This window comes from Myotis myotis, unplaced genomic scaffold (genome assembly GCF_014108235.1).
Source record: "Myotis myotis isolate mMyoMyo1 unplaced genomic scaffold, mMyoMyo1.p scaffold_m19_p_2, whole genome shotgun sequence".
Taxonomy (NCBI): domain Eukaryota; kingdom Metazoa; phylum Chordata; class Mammalia; order Chiroptera; family Vespertilionidae; genus Myotis; species Myotis myotis.
In genome coordinates, this window is record NW_023416324.1 from 74,678,160 (window position 1) to 74,704,437 (window position 26,278).

Sequence of the window (26,278 nt, forward strand, 5' to 3'; positions counted from 1 at the left end):
AAAAAAAAATTGTGTATGTTCATCAAAAACTGGACAGAGATGAGTCAATGAAAATTCCCCATTGTTTCTTTCCAAGCAATGAAAAGAGCACTGAGGAAAGAGGATGGGAGTCAGAGCTGAAACAATTGGAAAGAGCCAATTACACAAAATACATTACCCACAAGTCACTGAAAGAGTATCAGCTAACTCAAACCCAGTTCCTTTTTTAATTTCATGGTTAAGGGAAGAAGATTTTTCCAATATAGCATGATAGCCGTACAGAGGCAAAGTAATGAGAAAAATACTGCAATTGGGCTATTGAAAATCCCACTAGTTTAAGCCAATATCTATCAAATCACTTTCTCAAACATTATGCTGCAATTTCCAAAAGGTTCCATACTCTGACCTTTTCTCAAATGATCACAGCAAACTCTTCTGGCTCTTAAAAGCATAGTAGCTTATTTCATTTGAATAGGTTTTTACAGTTTACCGAGTTATTTTACACATATTACCTCTGTGAGGTAGATACGATTATTTCCACTGTACAGATGAAGAGACAGACTAGGAGAACTTCAGGGTCTTCCAATGGACCCCTGGATGTTAGGTCTGCTGACTCAAAACCCTCTTCACTATACTGTACTGACCCTGAGTTGTCTTCCAATGTTCCAGAACTTTATTAATTAAGGAGAGAAATCAAAAATTATAGATGATGATTACCTATAGTAAAACACATTTTACAGAGTACTTTTAGCAAGAAAGAGCTGCTGATGGAGAATCAACAAAATGTATAATGAACACGAGAGAATCCTTCTAGTCCGAACACGGGTTTGCTTTGTTTGGTGATTGGTCATCTTTCTTCCCTACTCCAAGATTTTGTTTTTCACTATTAAGAGTCATTTGATTCTCACTGACGCACAAGGAGTTGGGAGGGTTGTGTAATATTGCATGAGGCTGACCTTACCACTGGTGGAAAAATTGCCAGCCAGACACAACGTGTCAGCTCAGAATGACTCAGGGATAGGCTCAACAGTATCAAAGACCTTTATATCAAATCCTTAACAAAGGAGCTTAGTGTAAACAGGACTTCAGGGCTGGGAAATGACACAAGAAGAGGACAGTCACTTCCTCATCAGAGGACATGGCTTTTGCCAAAATTTGCTGAAATGTGTCCACATTAGTTCCAAATAGACATGAATTAGAGGACTCATATCAATATATGCTATGTTCTACCAGGGACACAGAGAATAGTGTAGTGAAGGGTTGGGTTGGGGTGGGAACTGGGTGGAGGAGGGAAATGGAGAAAATGGGGGGACATCTGTAATATTCTCAACAATAAAGATTTTTTTTTTAATATTTAAAAATGTGTGCTATGTTTCAGATCCAGATGAGGAAATATTCGAGGCCTGGCAAACTCTCTTTCCTACCCTCCATAAATAGTTCAATGTTATTTACACTTTTCAGTTAATATCACTTTTATATCAAAAAGAAGAAAATAAAAAGATGATAACATTGGAAGAGTTAAGTGGAAATAGGAGAACTAAAAAGAAAAAATATCTGCATGTAAAACTACATAATTGATACAAAGGAAAAAACCTCTCATTGAATAATAATGGCAAGAGTAGGCTCATTGTAAGCACATCCTCACTACCTTCTCTTTTACAATAACTACTTCAACACCTCTTTCATTGTTGCCCCAGCTGTAACTCAAGTATATAACTTCAGCCCTCGGTTGACTATATAAATACAACCCATATGAATTAATTTAAATTTTTTTCAATTTTTTTAATATAGGTAGAGACATTTTCAATTACATTCATATGTTGCAGAATGGAGCCATTACTATTAGAAAATTGAACTATGGATAGTAAGGACATTGAGTTAATAAATAATATGGAAAACTTTGGTAAATCAAATAGGCTTATCAGTATAAATGTTCTCCCAATCTATCCAAAAATAATCCAACAAGTCATTTTAAACTGTATACATGCTGTGTTGTCATTTCTTTACAGTGATGGATGAGAAGATTTAATTTGTTTAACCTAAGCAACCTCTGTATCAGGCAATGAATGATATAAAGTGTGTAGTAAAGAGGCTTTCCACTGTGGCACACAAAAAGATGGGTTTACTCATCAGTGGTGGTCAGTAAAGATGCACAGGAAAAATTGTGCTTGGCAGGAAAACTACAAATCCTATATAATAAAAGAGGAATATGCTAATTATCTGTTAACGCTGTAATGTCATGACCAATCTACAAGTGGTGAAGAGCTACTGGAGGGCGGGGCAGCGAGCTAGGAGTGGGGAGAGCTACAGGAGGGCAGGACAGTGAGCTAGGAACGGCAGGAGAGCTGCAGGGCAGGGCAGTGGGCAGAGAGCTACAGGAGGGCGTGGCAGTGAGCTACAAGCAGCCCAGAGCTACCAGCAGCGGTGGGTGGGTGGCCAGCTGAGGCAAGCAGCAGAGAGTTATTCGCGCATGGATTCGTGAGCAGGGCTACTAGTGTGAATATAAAAAGAATGCCGAAGAAATTTAAGACATTAATTTATAACCCTCTAATGGCTAATTTGGTCCGACTTTGAAAGTAAACATTACATAAAAGGAACAACATGCTCTCTTAACATCCTAGAAGAAATTATTTCAACAGTAAGCTGTATGACTTGTGGTGGTACTGCATGGTCCAATGAACTTTGATGGAAAATAGAAAAAAAATTCCTACGCAAGAAGGAGAATCCTGCTTTGATGTGTACCTCTCAAAGAAACACTCAAATTGGGTTATCCATACGCCTGACTAGTTACAAAATATATTACCAATGAAATACCTATATATTGATTTCTATAATCATGACCAATAGCTCAGCAAACTAAATAGAATATTGAGAATCAAAAGCTAACAATGAACTGTGACATACAATACACAAACATACTCAAAAGGAGGATATTCTTGAACATCAAATTATAATTTCTCTTTCAATTCTAATAGCACTCATCTATCTAAATCTGGGTTATAGATATGTAACATATAACATACAGTCACTCTCCTGAAACGTGCCTGCTGAAACAGGGCAAAGACATGCAGCACTTCAGGGATCTAGGTCAGAGTTAAAAATACAAGCCATAAATTCACTAATGCTAGAGGTGAATGAATAGCAAAGAAGATGAGATAGTCTCTATTACTTTGTATTGAAGCTCATAAAAGGTTTGCAATTATCTTACATAATATGTCTGCTTTCTATCTTTTGTATTCTCTTTATTTCTGTCCAGTATATGGCTAAATCCACTATACATCAAATAAGAGTGAATCATTTCTAATTTAATAGTGACACAAATCCTTTGGAACTCATACATTATTGACAATGACATAGAATATTGACCTTGAGTGTATAAAATATTGACTCGCTTTTCTTCTTTTTTTTTTTTTTACATTTTTCCTAGATATGACATGATTAGAATGCATTTTCCATAGGTCATTTTGTTTTGCCCAGATGTACTCATAAACTATTACCTACACAGGCTGTTCTGCTGAGATTTTGTCTAAAACAACAAAATTGAAAGAATCAGTAGCATGCTAGATAACAAAAGATTATTTTATTTAAATACATCACGACAACGCTTCCTGGCAACATGGCCTTAAATTAAAAAGAAAATTGTGTAAGAGGTCCTAACAAATAATCTGCAAAGAGAGTAGAGAGTTCCAGAGAGAAACAAAGTGAGATCCCATAGAATTGCATGTGTGGTGGCTCTTGAGCAAGGAGGAGGAGGACCTGGGCTGACAGTGGGCTCTTTCTTCTCTCTCTCTCTCTCATCAGCTACCTGGTCCTGAACAAATCTTCGATGTCCTCACCTGAAACATAATAATATTGACATTACCTTACAATGTTATGGGAAGAAACAGAGAGGGTATATGTAAAAGCATTCTGTACCCAACAAAATATTACAAACTGATAAACTATAAATGAGAACATTATAAATATATAAGTTATAAACAAAGATACAGACAAACTAGGGGGGCTGATTTGAAATGTACTCATTATAACACAGATATGCAAAATGTAATTTAAAAAAAAAACACCCTGTGTTTCCAGCCCTGGCCAGATTAAATTCAGTGATTAGAGTATTAGCCCAGGGACCAAAGAATCATGGGTTTGATTCCTGGTCAATGGCACGTACCTCGGTTGCAGGTTCGGTCCCCGACCTCAGTCGGGATAAGTGCCAGAGGCAACCAGTCAACTGTCTCTCTCACATCCATATTTCTCTCTTTCTCTCTCCTTCCTCCCTCCCCTCCACTCAAAAAAAAAAAAATCAATTGAAAAAATATCCTCAGGTGAGGATAAAAAAAAAAAATTGTGTTTCCCATCACATAACTGACCTCATCTTGCTCAAAAGTCTTCATTCTCACTTGGTATAAAAAGCAAAACAAAACAAAAAATGTAAAGCTTGTTCATTTGTTATGAGTCAGGTTCTTCATTAAATAGTCAGTTTGGGGTACATGTTTACTCTTCCTGGGTTTTCTCTCCCTTCTTCCTTCTCCTAACAGAACGGCGACATCTCCTCAAGAAGCTTGTGCAATATTGTAGTGGTGGGAGCAGAGCATCTGCTCCCATTAGTGCCCTTCCTGGGTGGGCTGCTACATCCTGAGTAAGACAAACCGAATCCATCCTTCTCCTTGGGTTTCGGTCTCTACCTTCACTATACCTGTTCTGAAGAGTTTGGGATGGTCCTTTCAGTATAGGCATGGGGCAATGCTTGCTTCTGTCTGTCTTCCCTGATTGACCAGACTCTTCATCTCAGCGCTCACTCCTCAATCTTCATCTCAGAGGCCTGTCTGTGTGCAGCTGGGACCCCAGGTGGAGAGGCGCAGTCTCTGCCAGATTTCCCTTCTCTGCGACACTGGGACCTCTAGAAGGTGTGCTGACTCTTACTGAAAGCTCAGTTCAGTATCTCTGCCCCACCAGAACCAATTCTAAGACGTGAGGTACCTGAAGGAGAGGTGAGTAGAATGGCCATTTCTCAACAGGCCCTTTCAACTCTACTGCCCACACCAAGGTGGTTTAGAGACTCCCAGGAGCATTTCCTCTGAGCTGGGGGGAGGGACGTTGACAAGGCCTCTTTAGCTCTCATCTCCTTCCTTAACCTTCTTGTTTTCTTTTTATATTAACGTCCTTTTTGTTCCTATTCCCAATCTCTCATCAAGCATTATTTGCACCACTGAAGGGGGGAGGCGTGGGGGAATGGATGTGGTTAGGTCCCACTTTTATAAGCTTTAGTCTTATATCCTCAGGCTTTCTTCTCAATATATAAATGGCAGCTGTAGCATTTTCAACAAATCATAGCTTGTGTAAAAAATTTGGTAACAAATGCACAATGACACATTTGTTCTAGAATAGACTGTATCCACCCCACACCTAAAGCAATAAAGGCCACTGATTTTATGACTGTGGCAGCTGCAGGGTAACAAGGTTTACAGGGAATTTTTTTTAAAGCATCACGACATACTTCAAGCTTTTTTTTTTTTTCCTTACTATATAAACTAGGCAGTTTAAGATTATGGGAGATTTCAAGAGTTTCTGAATAAAGGGAGAAAAATGACTTTGTGAAATAGCAATTATGGAAATGTTACTAACCTGATTTAGAGATGACTAAATGAAGGCTCAGGGAAGATAGATAATTTTCACAGCATGTGAGCAGTGAAGCAAAATTTAAATGCAAGTATTTGTATGATAACTCCAGTGTTCTTTTTACTATCCTATATAATAAAACCCTAATATGTAAATTCACCAAACAGTGGAACAACCAGTTGCTATGACGTGCACTGATCATCAGGGGGCAGACGCTCAAGGCGGGAGCTGCCCCCTGGTGGTCAGTGCGCTCCCACAGGAAGTGCCGATAGCCAGAGCTAGGTTCATGGCTGGCAAATGGCTGGCTAGCACAGTGGTGGTGGTGGAAGCCTCTCCTACCTCCACGGCAGTGCTAAGGACCCCTCGGGGGATGTCTGCCTCCCAGCTTAGGCCAGCTCCCCATGGGGAATGGGCCTAAGCCGGCAGGCAAACATCCCCTAAGGCAGCAGTTCTCAACCTGTGGGTTGCAACTCCTTTGGGGGTTGAACGACCCTTTCACAGGGTCACATAAGACCATCAGAAAACACATATATAATTACATATTGTTTTTGTGATTAATCACTATGCTTTAATTATGTTCAATTTGTAACAATGAAAATACATCCTGCATATCAGATGTTTACATTACGATTCATAACAGTAGCAAAATTACAGTTATGAAGTAGCAATGAAAATAATTTTATGGTTGCCGGTCACCACAACATGAGGAACTGTATTAAAGGGTTGCGACATTAGGAAGGTTGAGAACCACTGCCCTAAGGAGTCCTGGACTGCAAGAGGGTGCAGGCTTGGCTGAGGGACCACCACCCCGCCCCCCCCCCCAGTGCACAAATGTCATGCACCGGGCCTCCAGTAAATATAGAAGTCCTTGACAATGTCAGTCAACGCAAAAGGGAAACTATGCATATGAATTCCTGACACTTCCTATACAAACAATAAAACTTACATGACCTCAAAGAAGATTAAAAAATGGAGAAATCCTGATGAGTCATTAAACTTATTCATTCATTATTTTCTTGATTCAACTACCATTTAGTGCAGCCGTGGGCAAACTACGGCCTGCGGGCCAGATCCGCCCATTTGAAATGAATAAAACTAAAAAAAAAAAAGGACCGTACCCTTTTATGTAATGATGTTTACTTTGAATTTATATTAGTTCACACAAACACTCCATCCATGCTTTTGTTCCGGCCCTCCGGTCCAGTTTAAGAACCCATTGTGGCCCTCAAGTCAAAAAGTTTGCCCACCCCTGATTTAGTGAATACTCCTGAAATAATAAATATTGTACCATGTATTGGAAATCTTATAAAGGTAATTCTCCCTACTCTGAATTAAATTCCAATATAGTGGAGAAGACAGGCAGATGTAATTATAACACACCTAAGCAAATTCAGTGCTATATGATTTTTTAGAAATCCTATATAATAAAAGCCCAGCAACCATAATAGCAGAACAACCAGAGAGATTGCTCAACCAGTCACTATGCACTGACCAACTCTCGGTCCTTTTTCCTGGCCAGCAGGCTCCCATCACCCGATGGCGAACAGGGACCCGGGGGCGGGATGGCAGGGGATGTGGGTGGCACCAGACCAAGGCCCCCACCTCATCAGTCACCCCACAGACAGAGGGCAACCTGCGGTGGGCGTGGGGCTGGTGAGTATGTGGGAACTGCTGACCTCAGAGTCCTTCCCCCTGCCCACAGGCTCTGATCGCCCAATGGCAAACGGGGACCTAGGGTGGGTGGAGGGGAATGCGGGCAGCACTAGGCCGAGGCCCCACACACAGAGGGCGACCTGCACCGGGGGTGGGGCCAGTGAGAAGGCAGGAACGGCCAACCTCTCAGTTCCTCCCCCGCCCAGCCATCAGAGAGAGAGACAAGGGGGGGGGGGGGGGGGGGGGGGGGGGGGAGAGAGAGAGAGAGAGAGAGAGATCATTGTTTCAATACAAGTCCAGACTGGGGATTGAACCGCAACCTAGGTATGTGCCCTGACTGGGAATGAAACTCACAACAATTTGATGCACAGAATGACGTTCCAACCAACTGGGCCACCTGGCCAGGGCAGTGCTATATGATTTTAAGTATCATGAGGCTCTCAGTGTTCACAAATAAATTTTTTCATGCCTCGAATGTTTACTAGAATTCATAGTAATTCTACAGTGGATGTTCCATTATGTCCCAACACATGTTGAGATGTAAGGGATTACTTAGTTGAAAATGCTGCTCTCAATAAATCTGCAAATCCCAAGGGAGACAGAAATGTAGAGTGCACAGCAGCTTGGAAGTCATGAGAGCCACCCATCTCCACTTGCCTATTTCTCACTGGCCAATTTACTTTTCAACAATCTAAAGCACTACAAACAGTCCCTCTCTAGGGCACCTGCAGTTGCCTATACACACACACACACTGCATTAAAAAAAATTGGTAAACTTCATTAAAACATCTTCCTCAAATATGACCTTTTCCAGTGATCTGAGAAGAGTGACAGGAAGAATCCCCCCAGAGGAATGTCGTGACTTTGAGTCAGCGTTTCGGTGTCTGGTTCTGTGAAGGTTTTATGAGAATAGTTCAAGATTTCCTTTGATAGCTAAGAGTGACAACACTATTCAAATGCCAAATGTGGTGAAAGTAAAAAGTAAAAAATGTGTCAGAATTCTGTTCTTCCAAATCCTGAAACTCAAACACCTGCCCTGATAGATTAAAATCCTTTACTTAAAAATGGAACTTGCCCTAGCTGGTTTGTCTCAGTGGCTAGAGTGTCGCCCTGGGTTCGATTCTGGTCAAGGGCACATGCATGGGTTGCAGGCTCAATCCCCTGTAAGGGGTGTGCAGGAGGCAGCCAATCAATGATTCTCTCTCACCATTGATATTTCTATCTCTCTCTACCTCTCCCCTCATCTCTGAAATCAATAATATATATATTTTAAAAATGGAACTTATCAGGCAGCTGCATCACTTAAAATTATTAACTTCATTTAAAAAGAAAAAGTGAAAATTATCCCCTAAATAGTCTAGAGACATTTAGTAAGGAAAACAAAAACCCATACCCATTTTTTCCTCTCTTATAAAAGGGGATCATTTACATAGCCCACCATATATATATATATATATATATATATATATATATATATATATATTAATTACATGCTAACATAAATATTTTAAAAATAATCCATAAAAACAGCCAGTCAAAGAACTACCAAAAATGCACAAAGGCAAAAAAATAGATCTGCTTGAAAACAAATTCTGTCATCTTGCTTATTCATGTGTAAACATCCAATATGCTCAATGCTTTGACATCTCTATTCATTTCAGGGTTTGAATCAGCTATAACTATATGACCTTTAACTGTGTGATTGATTCATCAAAAATTCTGAAATATGTTACATAGGGGACTAACTTCATATGTGCAAAAATATTTTTATGGCGTCCCATTTTAAGTGACAACTTCCACAAGGAATTGAGAACCACTAAAGAAAGAGAATGTTTTTATTTAATTCACATTTGTACAATCATTCATACCTAAAACTGTATTTTTTCACTACAAAGCTCATATTTAAAAATTGTTTTGCACCTGTGTTCCCAAAAATGCTTGACAAGAATATTCTATAAAACTCCAGAGCTGATGAAAGGCAAAGAGAATTATTCTTCTATTTTTGCTCTACTGGTACAATCAGACCTCTCTAGGCAAGATCTAGGCAAAAGGAAAGACACCCCCTGGATTAAATGGCACAAGTTCCAAACTTTACCTCCAGGTTCCTGTGCCTCAAGCAATAAACTGGCTTTTGCATCTTGCAAACATATGCAGAAAACTAGGCCAAATATGATTGATAAACTTGGCCAAGTTCTTCCATGCAACCCATTGTGACAGCCAAGTTAAAGTTCCCAATGTCAATTTTATTTCCAAATGAAAACTTTTTCATTAAAAAGTGTTAATATTAAAGATATACATAAGATAAACCCACCTCACAAGTTTGGAGTAAAAAGCAATGCATGTTTTAAAATAACAAATGTACTGTATTTGTCTTATTGAAAGGAGTGAATGTTTAGAATAAGATGAATATTATGGAAACAGAACAGAGCATACAATCGTATCCACACAGTCGAGTATTTAGAAGCATGAGGAAGAATGTTTCCTGTGCCTGTGCCAGGTGAATGCCTTCTAGGTTGACCAGAGCAATGGGCTGTCTTGACTAAATCTCTCAGACTGCATGGCTGTATTTGAAATTTCAGTATTTCTAGAAGTTCTACTAATTGTAAAATATAAGATTAAATAGGCATGTGCTTTAAAATGTTGATAATCAATTTATACAAATGTATATCTCAATACATGTGACATTTTGTGGCTTCTGCTGCTGTACTAGGAATGATAATAAAGATGTGAATGTGTACACAGTCTTTGTCCTCAAAGACATCACTGTAATAGTAGACACCTACACTCAGCCTACCTTGCTGTTTCGACCTGGTGCTTTGGGCTCTCCTTTTCCAAGCCATTTTCCATTTTGTCAAGTTAGATGGAATGATTGAGCTATTGTATCTGTTACATGCTTCCGTATTAGAGTGACAGTTGTTTATTGCACCATTACCAAAAGCTGTGTTCTGACAGAGTGCATATCACACATCAGTGAAGATGCAACAACTTTTTCCTGGCTAACTCATTCAAGTAAACCCATACGAAAGATGTATGTGAGATTAATATATGTGTCTATAAGAATAGATAAGTTTTTATCTCACATAACAAATAGATTGGAACTGTACCAATTATATATCTTTTAATATTTACATAAGGGTATTTGTATTCCTAGAAAACTCTCTCAATACGTATCCCAGACACATCAACAAACCTTATACTACCTTATTTATCTTATTTTTCTCTCTATTTATTATTTGCTATCTCTATTTGCTATCTGCTTCCCCTTGTCTTGTAAATAGGCTCAAATCACATTTATCCTTGAAAACCAACCATCTTCCCATGTCATTCATTACCTGTGCATCAATCTTCTTCTTATCCAAACTTTTTTGGGAAAGTGGAATATCTATTTCACTGCATATTCATTTCTGAATCCAGTGGATCCTGGTTTCAATATTTACCATTCTATTGAAACTACTTACTGCTAAAGTCAGATAATTTTCTAAATTGCAAAGTCCAGTGGAAACCTTCCATCCCTAACCTGGTTGATCAGCTCTGTTAAATTTGGTCTTGTTTATTGCACCCCTTTCTTAAAACCAGATGTTCCCTTGAGCACTTTCCTCTATTCTGAATCAGCCAACCCTTCTGATTTTCCTCATTCCTCTCAACAATCTTCTGCAGGATTGCACAGTCCTTATGCGGACTTTGGAGCCAGATTATCTTGACTAAAATGTGTTTTTTCCATTGACTGGCTGTGGGATTTGGGGCAACTCATTTAATTCTTCTGTTCTTAGTTTTTCCCATCTGTAACTTGGGAACTATACTAGCATTAGCCATTCAACATCTATTGCCAAGTGGTGAGGTTTGGGGTGTGTTCTCTGTTGTTCTTATTAGTTAGGCAGACACTCTGTCCCTGGGTCTTGGAAATGGGACCTTCTGGGTACTGCTCCACTCCGACATGCAGGTCTGGGCCCAAGATGTAGTCCTGTCCCTTAGGACACTCTTTAAGCTGCAATGAGCTTTCATGAGTGTCCTAAGAATAAGAGTTTATTGCTCTTCTCTATGTGGGGTTAGGTTTTTATTCCATAGGAGAGAGAGAACAATAGAGGCGGGACTTCCTGCTTTTCCCTCAACCACAGCTGATCCACTCTGCCAGGCCTGCTTACAAGAATGATTTCTCAGGACCCCTGTTTTCTATGCATATCCTATGCATCAGGAGAAGAGCCCGGAATACTGCAAATTTCCCTTATGTCTGCAGTTGGCAGTTGGCATTTTGTTAAAAATTTTAGTTGAGTTATTCTTACCAGTGTCCTCACACACTTGGTTCTGGTAAACAAGTGCTTGGCCCTCATTTCTCCTTGGAGGCACAAGTTGGTTTCCTTGGGCCCTCAGTTCTCTCATAGGTTCAAGGAAAAGCTATGCATTTGTAAACTTTCTACCATGTTGCTGTAAAGGTGGGAACATTACTCTTTTTGTCTTTCTACTTCCTAAGTAGAACCCAAAATACTGATTTTTCAACCAAGGTCAAAAAGCATGTCTATAGGGAAAAGAAAATCTTCTCAACCAGTGATGTTAGAACAACTGGGTATTTATTTGGGGGAAGGAAATAAAGTTTTATCTATATCTCACATTTTCCACAAAAATGTACCCTAGATTATCAGAGATCTAAACATAAAAATTAAATTATAAAGTTTTGGAGGAAAATATAAGAGATACCTTTGAGATCCTGAGAAGGCAATCATTTCTTAGGGTAGAAAAATATTGGTAATTAAAGCAAAAAAGTTGTAAAGTGGAATTAATCAAAATTAAACATTTTTTTTCTTTGAAAGACATCTTTAGGAAAATAAGTGGGAAAGCTGCAGACTGGGAGAAAATATTCATAAGAAAGATATCTGACAAAGGACTTCCATCTAATTCTAACATTCAATAATAAAACCACATGAGACATCATTATACACCCACTCAAAGGGCTAAAATTAAAAGACTGACAACACCATGTGTTGATGAGAATGTGAAAAAAAACAACAAAAATGGAACTCTCTTACATTGCTGGTGGAAGATAAAATAGGATGACCTCTTTAGAAACTAGTATGGAAGTTCCTTATAAAGTTAAACACTTACATGTTGGTCTTTACCTGAGAGAAATGTAAACACATACACATATAAATCTGATATAAAAAATGTTCCTAATAGCTTTATGTGAAATGTCCCCAAACTGGAAACAATCCAAGTATCCATCAGCAGGAGAATAGCTAAACAAATTCAGATTCATCCAGACAGCAGAACACAATGAAAAGGAATGCACACAATAGAGCAATATCATGGATGATCTTCAAAACTCCTAACAGGAGGGAGAACCCAGCCACAAAAACTGCATACTGATGGTTTCATTTACACAAAATTCCTGAACAGGAAATACTAATCTATAGCAAAGAGTCAGAACAGTGGTTGCCTTAGGCAACCACTATGATGATAGGACTAATGGGGAAGGGCAGGAGCAATTTTTTCTGGTGATAGAAATGTTCTATATATTGATGGGGGGCAGGTTACATTTATCACACTTGTCAAATGTATGCTTGAGATTTGTGCAATTCTTCATCTGTGAACCTATAAATTACATCTCAATAAAAAGGTTAAATGTGAAAAAATTAAATGTCCATGTACACATAGGTTCCTGACCACCCTACATGAAATAGCACCTCTCTCTCTCTCTCTCTCTCTCTCTCTCTCTCTCTCTCTCTCTCTCTCTCTCTCACTTTTCTTACACTTTTGCCTGCTTTAGTATTTTTGATAACATTTATTTATTAAAAATTGATATTCTACCATATGTGTATTTATCTGCATTGCCTATTAGAATGTAGGATTCTTGAAGGTAAGGACCTTTTAAATTTGCCATTATATATCCAAGGGTAATGGCTATGATGAGAAAGCAATAATTAATCAAATTGGATGTTGAACTTTGATTTGTTTTCTTGGTTATTTTATTTTCTTCTCTGCTTGCCTAGTGGGGTTTTTTTTTTAATCAAAACAGCCCTAACTGGTTTGGTTCAGTGGATAGAGCGTCAGCCTGTGGACTCAAGGGTCCCAGGTTCGATTCCGGTCAAGGGCATGTACCCTGTTTGTAGGCACATCCCCAGTAGGGAGTGTGCAGGAGGCAGCTGATCGATGTTTCTCTCTCATCGATGTTTCTAACTCTCTATTCCTCTCTGTAAAAAAATCAATAAAATACATTTTTTAAAAAAAATAAAAACAGATAAAGCATGGGGATAGCCCTTTGAAATCCATAAGCACTATACCACTTAAAGGATGACTAAATACAAAAAATTAGCTGTCAATGGAAGATACTCAATGTAAGATAGCTTAAATTTTTTCAGTAGAACAGTTTGTTGTGGTTTTAACTTTTCTTCTAAGAGATGCTTTCCAAAGCAAGAACAAGACTGGGAAAGCAGACAGCACACTGGCAAGGTAGAGCTTCTATCTAACTGGCTAAGTCACAGGGATTGCTTAGTTTCCTCAAGTTCATGACTTTGCCTTAACTCTGTGGCTAATGGGAATTCATTATAAGACAGCTTTCTGGGATTAGTGTGTTGTAGTAGTATCAGTCAGATGGAGAATTGCAAGCTAAGCCTCAGTTCAAGCATTTACAGATTTATAACTAATTAGATCCTGTCCACACCTCACCTGAAATCATGTTAGCAAGACCCATGTTAAAGCACATTTATAGCTAACAGAGGTGTAACACGGCCCTGTAGGCTATCCTGGGCAGCACTGTAACAAGATTTTTTTTTTTCTATTTCAAGATTCTTTTTTAAAAAAATAGGATAAATGAATTGGTTTTAAGGAAGCCCCAGATTTAGTACCAAGGTTCCAAAATGAAGGTACCTTGGTCACAGGTCAAATATATAACCTGTTGGAAAATCACACACACACACACACACACACACACACACACACACACACACACTCACCAGAGAACATAAGCACAAAGTTTCAATGTATATTCATTTTATAATAGGGTAAATGATTGCCCAGCAATCTATTATAATCTAAATTTTAAACTGCTCTATGGTAGTGAATGCTACAGATATCTAAATTGGATTGAAGAAATCTCTTGAACTAACACAAACATAATTTATTTGAGTATAACAACCCAATGTTACTTATTTAATTTGGAACAGCATAATTTATTACACATAGGTAGAAGTGACCCCGACTCCCAGAGCTTATGAAATTGTTCAAATGTGAACAATTTGTGTTAATAAATTGTGTAATAATGCCATAATTCACCCGTTATATTTTATGAACAAAAATACTATTAACCATCAGGGTACAACATTTTAATTTAGTTCAGAGAAGGAATGGAGTATTGTCAGGATCTCCTTTAGTACTGGGTGTAGGTTAGTGCTAGAGCTGTGGAAAGAATTTCCTATACTTATGGAGAGCAATTATGTAAAGGTCTGTGGACACATATTTCTTACATAAACTCTTGTGTTACTAATCAACTCAGATTCAGCTCAGATGAGGGAAGGGCACAATGGGATCTCTGTGAAGCACTAAGTTTAAAGAAACTAAATTAAGTCAGGAAAAAACCCTCAGCTCAGCAAACAATTTGACTCATTATTGCCTTTTATTCATGGTCACTGCCAAGGCTTACCCTCCATTATGAGGATTTACCCAGCCTCACCTGTTTACTCCAATCTGGCTTCTATCTAAAATAAAGAAAGTCACTTGTAAAGCAGCACATTTATGCACACACACACACACACACACACACACACAAAAGAGTATGTACTTATAGTTCAGAATAAAAAGAAAAAGGATAAAAAAGACTTTGGTCTTTCCCCTTGTGAAGACTAGTGATCTCATGAACTATCCTTTTATGCTTTAGTAGGAGCAATTATCGTTTCTGCATTCATAAATGTTACCAACAAAGTTTTAATCACGCAGGACCTTCCTAGGAATTCCAGACAATGACAAGTCGTCCAACAATTTAGACAAAAACATTTGGTTTAAGAGTCAAGCCACTGTCTGTCTATCTCTGTTTCTCACGGGCTTCCTTATTTAATTTTGGAAGGAAACAAAAACTTGGTGAAAACAGGTATATTTTTAAAATAGGTAAATATCTACACGACAATAGTATTTTTCCTAATTATGCGACTTCCAGCTGAGAAGGAGCTGACTCTGGAGGCCTGAGGACCCAGCACAGAGCCAGATAGAAATGCCATGTCCTCTAAGGTGCTTTTTCAGACCCACAGGGTGTCCCTACCCTTACTGCTGGTCTTTAACAAAAAACTAGTCATGATGACCTGGTCCTGCTCAGCATCCATTCAGACTCTTGGTGAGAATGCTAAACACGGTACCGGAGCCCACAAGCTGTGAGTACAAACTGACAGTCCCTGACAGTTTCGGTCTGGACCAGGATCTGAACCAAGAGGCAGGGCAAAACTCCCATCTGCTGTCCATCTGCCATCCTGCCCCATCAAAAAAGGTTATGTCATGAACCACAGACAGATGGGCATTGCAAAGATCTATTAGGGGGAAAAGGGGGTCTGAGACTATTAGAATTATGACCTTTGATTCAACATAAATAATCCCAGTAGTAATGAAAATCATGAATAATTTCAAGGTCTTTTAATTATGTAAAACAGATATTGCGTCTTCTGCCAACATTGAAAACAGATAAATAAAGTGTTTGTATTCTATGCACTAAGGTTTTAGGTTTGTATAAACCTAAAAGCAAAGATGAATTTAGAATATATATGCATGTGTATATATATATTTGCATGTGTACTAGTATATATATATATATATATATACACACACACATATATATATCTTCACTAGATATTATAACATGTATGTAGATATATGCATGTGTGTATATATATATATTAATAATATCTTCACTTGAAGTCATTTTCCTCTAATGACACATCAGTTAAGTATAACAATGTGATTAAACTAATTAAATGGAAATCTTTTGGTAGTGCATTTTCATCAAAAGCCTACCCTATATAAACAGGAAACTGGGATAAGTCAGCTCATGTTTTAAACAAAAAACTTAAGACATAAAGGGAACAGTAAACTCCTGAGCTAAACCTAAGTGCTGTTATGTTTCCATAGCAAAAAAAAAAAAGGCTTTTGCAAAGCAAATAAGCACTCTAGACAAAAAGCAGTTATTCAGTTCACTCAACATAAAATGTGTACCTACCATGTGCCAGACAAAGTGCTAGATGCTACAGACAGAAAGACAGTGAGACACAGGTGGTTTTTGTCTCTAAGGAACTTTCAGTGTCATGCAAAGATGGACACATAAATTGCTTACTATATAGAACAGTGAGATAGAGTAGTGGAGAAAAGTTATGGAGCCACATGAGTTAGTGTTAAAAAAGTGAGATTTTGTATTTGCAGTGTGTTTTGAGCTTTATATGCTTTTAATAGATTTACAAATTTTAGTTTTTCTTTACAGTTTGTGCAGGAGAATTGAATATTGGACTGTCTTTGCTTGGACAAGGGAAGAATAACCTTTCAAAAAATGTTAAAATTTTTGTGTAACTTTTATATCTTAGGACCATTTTTTCTTTTTATAGCAAAACTAGAGGCCCGATGCATGAAATTCATGCAAGAGTAGGCCTTCCTTTCCCTGGCTGCCGGCACTGGCTTCCCTCTGGCACCCAAGACCTGGGCTTCCCTCACAGCCCTGGCTTCGTCTAAAAGGTCATCCAGAAGGCCATCTGGTCTAATTAGCATATTATGCTTTTATTATTATAGACATCTTCTAAAAGTTGACATGAAAAAGAAATTCAATACACATCCTATATAATAAAAGGCTAATATGCAAATAGACCAAACAGGCGGAACGACGGGTTGCTATGATGAGCACTGACCACCAGGGGGCAGACACTCAATGCAGGAGCTTCCCCCTGGTGGACAGTGCGTTCCCACGGGGGAGCACTGCTCAGCCAGAAGCCAGGCTCACAGCTGGCTAGCGCAGCAGCAGTGGCGGGAGCCTCTCCAGCCTCTGCAGCAGTGCTAAGGATGTCCGACTGCCTGTGCAGGCCTAAGCCATCAATCAAACATCTCTCGAGGGCTTCCAGACTGGGAGAGGGTACAGGCCAGGCTGAGGGACCCCCTTCCCCAAGTGCATGAATTTCGTGCACTGGGCCTCTAGTATCACTATATTCAAAATAACTCATAATGAACTTATCCAATATGAAAAATGTCAACTATATCCATTAAAAGACATGTATAAGAAAGTTCTAAGTGTCTTTATTCGTAATAGCCACAAAATAGAAGCCAGCCAGCAAGAGGAAAATGAATAATCAAACTGGGGTGCGTTGATAGAATTTAATACTCCTTAACAATGGAAAAGAAAGAACTGCTGATACACATAGCACATGGATCTCAAAACATTATGTAAAAGAGGACACACTGTAGGATTCTATTTATATGAAGTTTAAAGACAGGCAACTAATCTGTGCTGACAAAAGTCAAAAGTGATTAAGTCTGGCTGGGGAATGAGGGATATTGAAAGGAAAGGGCATGCAAGAAGTTTTAGGGTGACAGAATGTTCTGTATCTTGATCTGAGTTATTTATATTTGTTAAAGGTGTATTTGTGAAAAGCCATTGAGTTTTACACATAAGATCTGTGCATTTTGTTGAATGCAAATTGTATCTCAATTTTTAAAATGCAAAATTTTAAGTAATTTGATACAATGAAATAGAGAATAATCAGGTATTTTGTTGTCGTTGTTAATCCTCACCCAAGGATATCTTTTCATTGACTTTTAGGGAGAGTGGAAGAGAGAGGGAAAGACAGAGAAAAAAGACTGTGAGAGAAACATCTCGATTGGTTGCCTCCTGCATGAGCCCCTACCAGGGCCTGGGCCAGGGAGGAGCCTGCAACCAAGGTACGTGCCTGTGACCGGAATCAAACTTGGGACCCCCCTTTGGTCTGCAGGCCAATGCTCTATCCACTGAGCAAAACCAGCTAGGGCTAATCAGGTATTTTAGTTCTTGTTGCCATGTAACAAAATATCTGACTAAATAGTGCATCATTTTACAAATAATAATATAAATTCAGAGAATTGCTATTTTGGTAACCACAATTTCAAGGGGCAAATAAGAATAATAAATGCTTGGAAAGTGCCCATTAAGAAATTCTTTCACCTGAATTGCAATGTGCTCCTTATCTGGACTATACTTAAATAACTTTATCAAATTTAGGGTCAGAGGGTATCTTAAGCATATGGAAAATCTTGTGCTTTATCATAGGTCCATACATCCTTTATTTTTTTAAAAAACATTTTGACTTTATTGTTACATAAAATGGCCTGCCCTCATTCTTTGTTTCCTTGAGCCAATTAATCACTATCAAAAAAAGTAGAACTACACATTACATGATTCATATCAGCTTCTGATTATTCTGAGAAACAAAAAAGAATACTATTTCTAAAGTGTACATCATTCAGACACAGTAATATACCCTTTAATTTTGACATTTTATCATTATATAAATACATCTTCATAAGGAAGTTGTCATTGATCTACTACACGTAATTCACAATAAGAAATATTATCACCAATGTTAATTCTTAGACTTTTTATTTTTAACTAAAATGTATGTACTAAGTCACCACAAAGAATCAATCCTAATGGACTTAAAGACTACCTAAGTATTAGTTATGCATTATAGTAATAATACCACTTTAAATTGCATATGGCTTGATTCTGGTGGATCCAAGCACTTCACATGTATAATCAATTTTACCTTTAATAACCCACTGGAGGAGGAAAACATAGTACTGTCTTCCATGCCCTTGAAATAATGACAAATGCAATGAATGTATAATCTAAAATATCACAACAGCTAGTTTTTTAAAGTGTGTGTGTGTGTGTGTGTGTGTGTGTGTGTGTGTGTGAAATGGACACAATTTGACAATAACTCTTGCTCTTCTTGGCACAATTTGCACATGAAGAGAGAACTTTCTTTGTCATAACAGTTTGGATAATTTTATGAGAAAGATTCTATACCTTGACCTATAATTCTTTTTTTTTTCTGGGGGAAAAAGTTCCATGTGTAACTAAAAATGGCAGAGTAAATCCACTATCATCCATTCCTCATGCTGATTACAACTAAAAACTTCAAATTATATAAATATATAAATACATAAATATATAGACCAACCTTCTCAGAACTCTCAAAAGCAGGCAGATTATGTGAGAGAATAGAAAACCGAAAATGTAACCTGCATTGGGATGTTTCCCATTTTATTTTAATTTTTTTAAAATATATTCTATTGATTTTTTACAGAGAGGATAGGAGAGGGATAGAGAGTTAGAAACATCGATGAGAGAGAAACATCCATCAGCTGCCTCCTGCATACTCCCTACTGGGTATGTGCCCGCAACCAAGGTACATGCCCTTGACCGGAATCGAACCTGGGACCGACGCTCTATCTATTGAGCCAAACCGGTTAGGGCCCATTTTATTTTTTGATTGTTTTCTCCTGTGCAGTGTGATTCCAAGACTAGACCCCAGTGCAAAGTGGTGAGGCAATGGCCAATGCTGAAGCATGTAAACTCCATTTTTCTGACAAGAGGAACCAGAAATAAAAATTCTACAGGCCAGAGAGCTTGAGGAGAATCCCAGAAATGAGAGAATGAGAGGAAAGGGTTCCCTTAATTCTGTGAGTTAGTAAGTATTTTAATTCCTGAACTAGGCCCTGGCCAGATAGCTCAGTTGGTTAGAGCATCATCCCGATAAGCCAAGGTTTCAGGTTCAATCCCAGTCAGGGCTCATAAAAGATTCACCCAATGAATACATAAGTAAGTGGAACAACAAATGGATGTTTCTCTCTCTCTAAAATTAATCAATAAATAAAAATTAATTCCAGAACTAAGCATGCATGAAATAGTCTCAAATGACGATATCAAAGGCTTTGGAACTTAACAAAGATTTCAGCCTTCTGCACACATCTCATTCTACATTCGAACTGCACATGCACTAGAAACACATAAACCATACAGTTTAGGCTTAGAAAACTAAACTGATCTGCAGCAGCTCCTAAAGAAGTTGAGACACAACTTACAGTTTGAACCTAAGTGGCTTAATTGCCTGCTAAAATAAACAACTTCATCTCCAGATGATTGTAATAGTATATTATAATAGACCTTATGAGACAGAATATTCACAACATCCAGAATGCAATGTTCAAAGAAATAGTTAAATATGACCAATTCTTCAAGTAAAAGACAAAAATAAATAAAACAATCAAAGAAAGAAACAAAAAGCACAAAATGATCTAAGTGATGGTGCTGTCAAAAATATTTAATCAGCTATTATAATTATGCTCCATGAGTAAAGGAAAACACTCTTGAAATAAATGAAAATATAGATATTCTCAATAGAGAAAAATAAACTTTGAAAACTAAATAAAAATTTTGGAAGTGAAAAATACAATATTTAAAATGAATAAACTTGCCGGGTGGATTCAAAAGCACTATGGAAATAATACAAAAATTCAGGAAATTAGATATAGATTAATAAAATTATCCAATATGAAAAACAGTGAAACAAGGAGTAAAATCGATAAAAAGAGCTTCAGAGACCTATGCAACAATTTCCAAAGATCTAACATATGTAATTGAAATACCAAAAGAAGAGATAGTGAGAAAGAAATTTTTGTTTTTAATAATACACATACACACACACACTCACACACACACTGAGTGGCCAGATTATTATGACCACCTGATGTTTGTAGGCAAATTAGCTATAATTTCGCGCTGAAGTTGCTAGAGGGCCAGACCATTATAAATAGGGAAGCAGGTTGTTTACCACAACAGAAGTGATTTTTTCCTGAATATATGGGTAAACAACGCGATTTAACAGCCTTTGAACGTGGGATATATATATATATTGAGTGACCAGATTATTATGTTATTATGGCCACCCCATCAGTACTTCATTGGACCACCTTTTGCCTTCAATACTGCGGCGATTCTTCTTGGCATTGACTCCAGGAGATGTTGAAAGGTGATGCGAGGAATCTGACACCATGCCTGATGAACAGCACTGTCCAGTTCTGTGAGATTTGATGGTTGTGGAACCAGCTGCCTGATGGCTCTTTGAACTTCGTCCCACAAATGCTCAATTGGATTGAGATCTGGTGATTGGGGGGGCCACCTAAGCAACGTAAAGTCTCTCTCATGTTCTTGAAAGCACTCCTGCACAATACGAGCACCGTGGCACGACGCATTGTCTTGTTGGAAGAAGCCATCTCCATTGGGATACACCATCAACATGATAGGATAAACTTAGTCAACAACAATACTTAGGTATGTTGTGCTATTCAGACCTTGTTCCACACGAATTAAAGGGCCCAAATCATGCCAGGCAGGAAAACATGCCCCAAACCAGAACACTGCCCCCACCAGCTTGAAGGGTTGTACTCATACATGTGGGGGTACATGCTTTCATGCTGTTTCCACCAAATTCTCACTCTGCCATCTGCATGATGCAACTGGAAACGTGATTCATCGGACCAGATGACTATTTTCCAATGCTCGACTGTCCAATCCTTGTGGTCCTGTGTGAAATGGAGACGTTTTATCTTGGTAACTGCAGACAGCAAAGGTGTTCGAACAGGCCTTCGGCTTCCATATCCCATACGATGCAGTGTATGGCTAAGTTGCCTACAAACGTCAGGTGGTCATAATAATCTGCCCACTCAGTGTGTGTGTGTGTGTGTGTGTGTGTGTGTGTGTGTACTACATCATAGTACAGTATGATGATTTGATATATACATACCTTCAAGAAGACAGACCATATTTTGGTCATTAACAAAGTCTCAATATTAAAAACAATTAAAATCATACAGAGTACATTATCTGAGCATAATGTAGTTAAATTAGAAAACAGTAATAGCACCTAGATAAACACCAAATATCTATAAGTTAAATAACACACTTCAAAATAATTGATGGATAAAAGACAAATTCACAAGACTATTAAAAATTATTTTGACCTACATAACAACAAACATACAACATACTCAAAGTTGTGGGATAAAGCTAAAAAGGGCTTAGATAGAAACACAACTTTAAATGCTTATATTGAAAAGAAGGAAGATATAATAGTAAAGTGTAGTAATCAATGAAAGATAAAACAGACAGACAAAATCTAGTAACTAGTTACCTGAAAAGATCAACAAAGTTGACAAAATTCTTACTGGGATACTAGAATGTTCAAGAAAATGAGAGGAAGGACAGAAATCAACAATATCAAGAATTTAAATGACATAATCACCCAGCAGACTCTAAAAGGATAAGAAGAAATGCAACAACATTACACTAAAATATGTGAAAACCACATAAAATTGACAAAGTTCTTGAAAAAATATGTAACTAAATTTGATATAAGGAAAACAGAAAGATGGGATATATATGTAGAATTAAATTATCAAACACTTTTCCTAGAAGAAAAACCCAGGCGAAAATATTTTTACTGGTGAATCTTGGCAAAAACTTTCAGGAAGAAATAAGACTTATTTTACATAAATATTTTCAGAAAATAAAGAAGTTGGAATCACTGCCCAACTTTGTTTTTTCAAGGCCAGCATAACACTAATAACAAAACCTAATAAAGATATCATAAAAGAAATCATATTTCAATATCCCTCATATAGATATAAAGGTCCTTAAAAATATTATTAAATATTATCTAATTGTGTGTGTGTGTGTGTGTGTGTGTGTGTGTGTGTGTGTGTACAAGAAGACTTTTCCTAGAAATGTAAGGTTAATTTAACATACATAAACCAATGCAATTCACCATATTAACCAAATAAAGGGGGGAAAACATACAATCATTTCAAAAAACTAAACACAACAACACCTGTTAGCAAATTAGGAATAGTAGAAAACTTCTTTAAACCAATAAAGGGCATCTAGGAAAAACCAACAACCCAGTATCACACTTTAGAGTAAAAAAAATCTAATTTCAACAGATAAAAGAATGCCTGCCTGCTCCCAATACTCTTATTCCACACTTTTACTGCAAATCTGAGTCACTGTGCCCGGCAGGCATGGCTCAGTGGTTGAGGTTTGACCTATGAACCAGGAGGTCATGGTTAGATTCCAGGCCCAGGTTGCAGGCTCAATCCCCAGTGTGGGGTGTGCAGTGGGCAGCTAATCACTGATGTTTCTCTCTTATCAATGTTTCTATCTTTATATCACTTTCCCTTCCTCTCGCTCTAAAAATCAATTAAAACATATTTTAAAAAAGAAGTAAAACTGACAATATTTGCATGTTATATGGTTGTTTACCTAAAAATACTTTAAAAACATAAAAACCTGCACAGACTAATAAAAGATACATTAGTGGCAAGAAAAATTGAAGATAATTCTTTTATTTTTTTTTTACACTAGTGGAAAAGAGACTACATAGAAATAATTCTAAGCAAAGACATCTAATACCTCTGTATTAAAACTGTAGAAGGCTGCTGTATTACAGAATACATAAATAAATGGAGAGATACACCATGTTCATGTATGGCAATGCTCCCCAAACTGATCTACAGATCCAATGTAAATCCAAACAAAATCTACCATACTTTAATTTTTTTAAAATTTATTAACAACATAATTCTAAAGTTAATTTAGAAATACAAAAAACCTAGACTGTTGAAAGTTGAAGAGTCCCTCTCATTTCAAGATTTACTATAGGGAAGAGCAAAAGTAGGTTTACAACTGTGAGTGCATAAAACACAGTTTATTCTTATATTATTATTTATTAATTATTGTATTATTTTCTACACAAACTGTAAACTTACTTTTGTCCCAACCTGTATATAGCTACAATAATCAAGAATGTGGGTTATTGGCAAAACTATGGAGATATTGATCTATGGAACAAAATAAAGTCTCCAGAAATAGAGCCATAAATGTATGTCTATTGAGTTTTAAGAACTGTGTCAAGGAAATCCAATGGGGAAATTAAAGTAATTTCAACAAATGAAGCTAGAACAACTAGAAATCAAAATTGGTGGGAAAATGATGATCCTTACCTCACATTCAATGCAAAATATTGACTCAGAATGGATCATATACCTAAATGTACAACATAAAACTTTTAGAAGAAAATATTTATAATCTCATGGTAGGCAAAGCTTTTGTAGATAGAACACACATAACACACACACACACACACACACACACACAACAAAAATTAAAGCTAAAATTAATAAATCAAACTTCATCAAAATTTAAAACTTTTATTCTTGGAAAAACACCATGAAAAAAGTGAAAAGTCAAGCCATTCCTATTCAGGAAGAAAATATTCTCAACATAAATATCAGGTGAATGACTTGTACTTAAGATATAAGAAGAACTCTTGTAATTCAATAATAAAAACAACCTTTTTAAAGAAAATGTACAAAAGATTTGGACATAAACTTCATCAATGATATGTAAATGGCCCAAAGCACATGAAAAATGCATCATTAGTCCTCAGAGGAAAGCAAACTCAATACTATTACACATCAAACACTATAAGCAAAGGGGAAAAAAAAGAATTCTTACACACAATAACAGACAAGATTGAAGGGAGTGTGTGGGGGGACAGATGAAGGAGTTTAGGAGGTACAACCTTCCTCTAATAAAATAAGTCACAGGAATGCAATGCACAGTATAGGGAATATAGTCAATAATATTGTAATTACTTTGTATGGTTACAGATAATTACTAGACTTGTCATGATGATCATTTCGTAATGTAAATGTTGAGTAATTATGTTGTACACCTTATATATGATGTATATAACATAATGTAACCTAATATAATATTGTATGTCAACTATGCTTCAGTTAAAACAACAAAAACTTGCCCTAGCTGATTTGGCTCAGTGGATAGAGCATCGGCCTGTGGACTCAAGGGTCCCAGGTTCAATTCTGGTCAAGGGCACATGTTTGGGTTGCGGGCTTGGTACCCAGTGTGGGGCATGCAGGAGGCAGCTGATAAATGATTCTCTGTCATCATTGATGTTTCTATCTCTATCTCCTTCTCCTTTCCTCTCTGAAATCAATACAAATATATTAAAAGCAAAACAAACAAACAAAAAACAACACATTCAGTGAAGAAGGCAGGCCAAAAAAAAAAAGTATACACTTAAGTTCTATTTATATAAAATTCTAGAAGATAGAAACTAATTACAGTGAAAAAAAAGCAAGTCAATGGTTCCCTGGGGATGGAGTTGGAAGGAGGAAGAGATTGCAAAGGATTTCTGAGGAAAGTTTTTCTTTATCTTGATATGGTGATGGTTTCTCCAGTATAAATGATGTCAAAATTGATCAAATTATATTAAATGTTTAGTTTATTATACTTCAATTATACCTCAAAAAAGGTGTTAAAGTCAGGCTGCTGTGGCTTGGTTTGAGCATCAATCCATGAATTGGGAGGTCTTTGGTTTGATTCCTAGTCAGGGCAATGCCTGGGTTGTGGGCATGATCCCCAGCAGGGGTTGTGCAGGAGGCAGCTGATTGATGATGTTTCTCTCTCATCCATGTTTCTCTCTTTCCCTGTTCCTTCCTCTCTCTCAAAAAAGCAGTAAAAGCATATTTTTAAAAAGGTATTACATAAAATATGTAACACTATTGCATAAGTCTATAAAACACAAACACAACACAAAATTTCAAAGCTACCAATACACATTTGGTTTAAAATATTTCATTTATTCTGTTTTACCTCAAAATGTGGTGTGATTTTTTGGGGGGAGTTGTTTTGTTTTGTTTTGTTTTTGGTGTTTTAAGGATAAAAAGAAAATAATATGTTTGAAAATATGATATTATATTTAATTACAGTGTTGCAAAGTCCTTTATTATTTCACAAGGAAATACTGCAGAATGTTGCTTTATATACTTTTATTCAACCATGTCCCAGTGGAACATCTAAAGTCTTATAGTTTATCACATATACTGAATATTATACTTAAAAATAATCTATAAGAAGGTGTGGCAATACAATCAGGATATTAACAAAAATGATGACTTTTTTCAAAGGGAC

At 37.2% G+C, this 26,278-nt stretch overlaps 1 long non-coding RNA gene across 1 annotated transcript in view; it reads right to left on the reverse strand.

Annotated features, from left to right (window-relative positions):
- Positions 1-3,545: 3,545 nt before the first annotated feature.
- The window catches only part of LOC118676781, a 72,223-nt gene continuing 49,490 nt past the window's right edge, over positions 3,546-26,278 (reverse strand). Inside the window, exon 3 of the long non-coding RNA XR_004974221.1 lies at positions 3,546-3,815. This is a non-coding gene — a long non-coding RNA (uncharacterized LOC118676781). The remainder of the gene's footprint in view (positions 3,816-26,278) is intronic.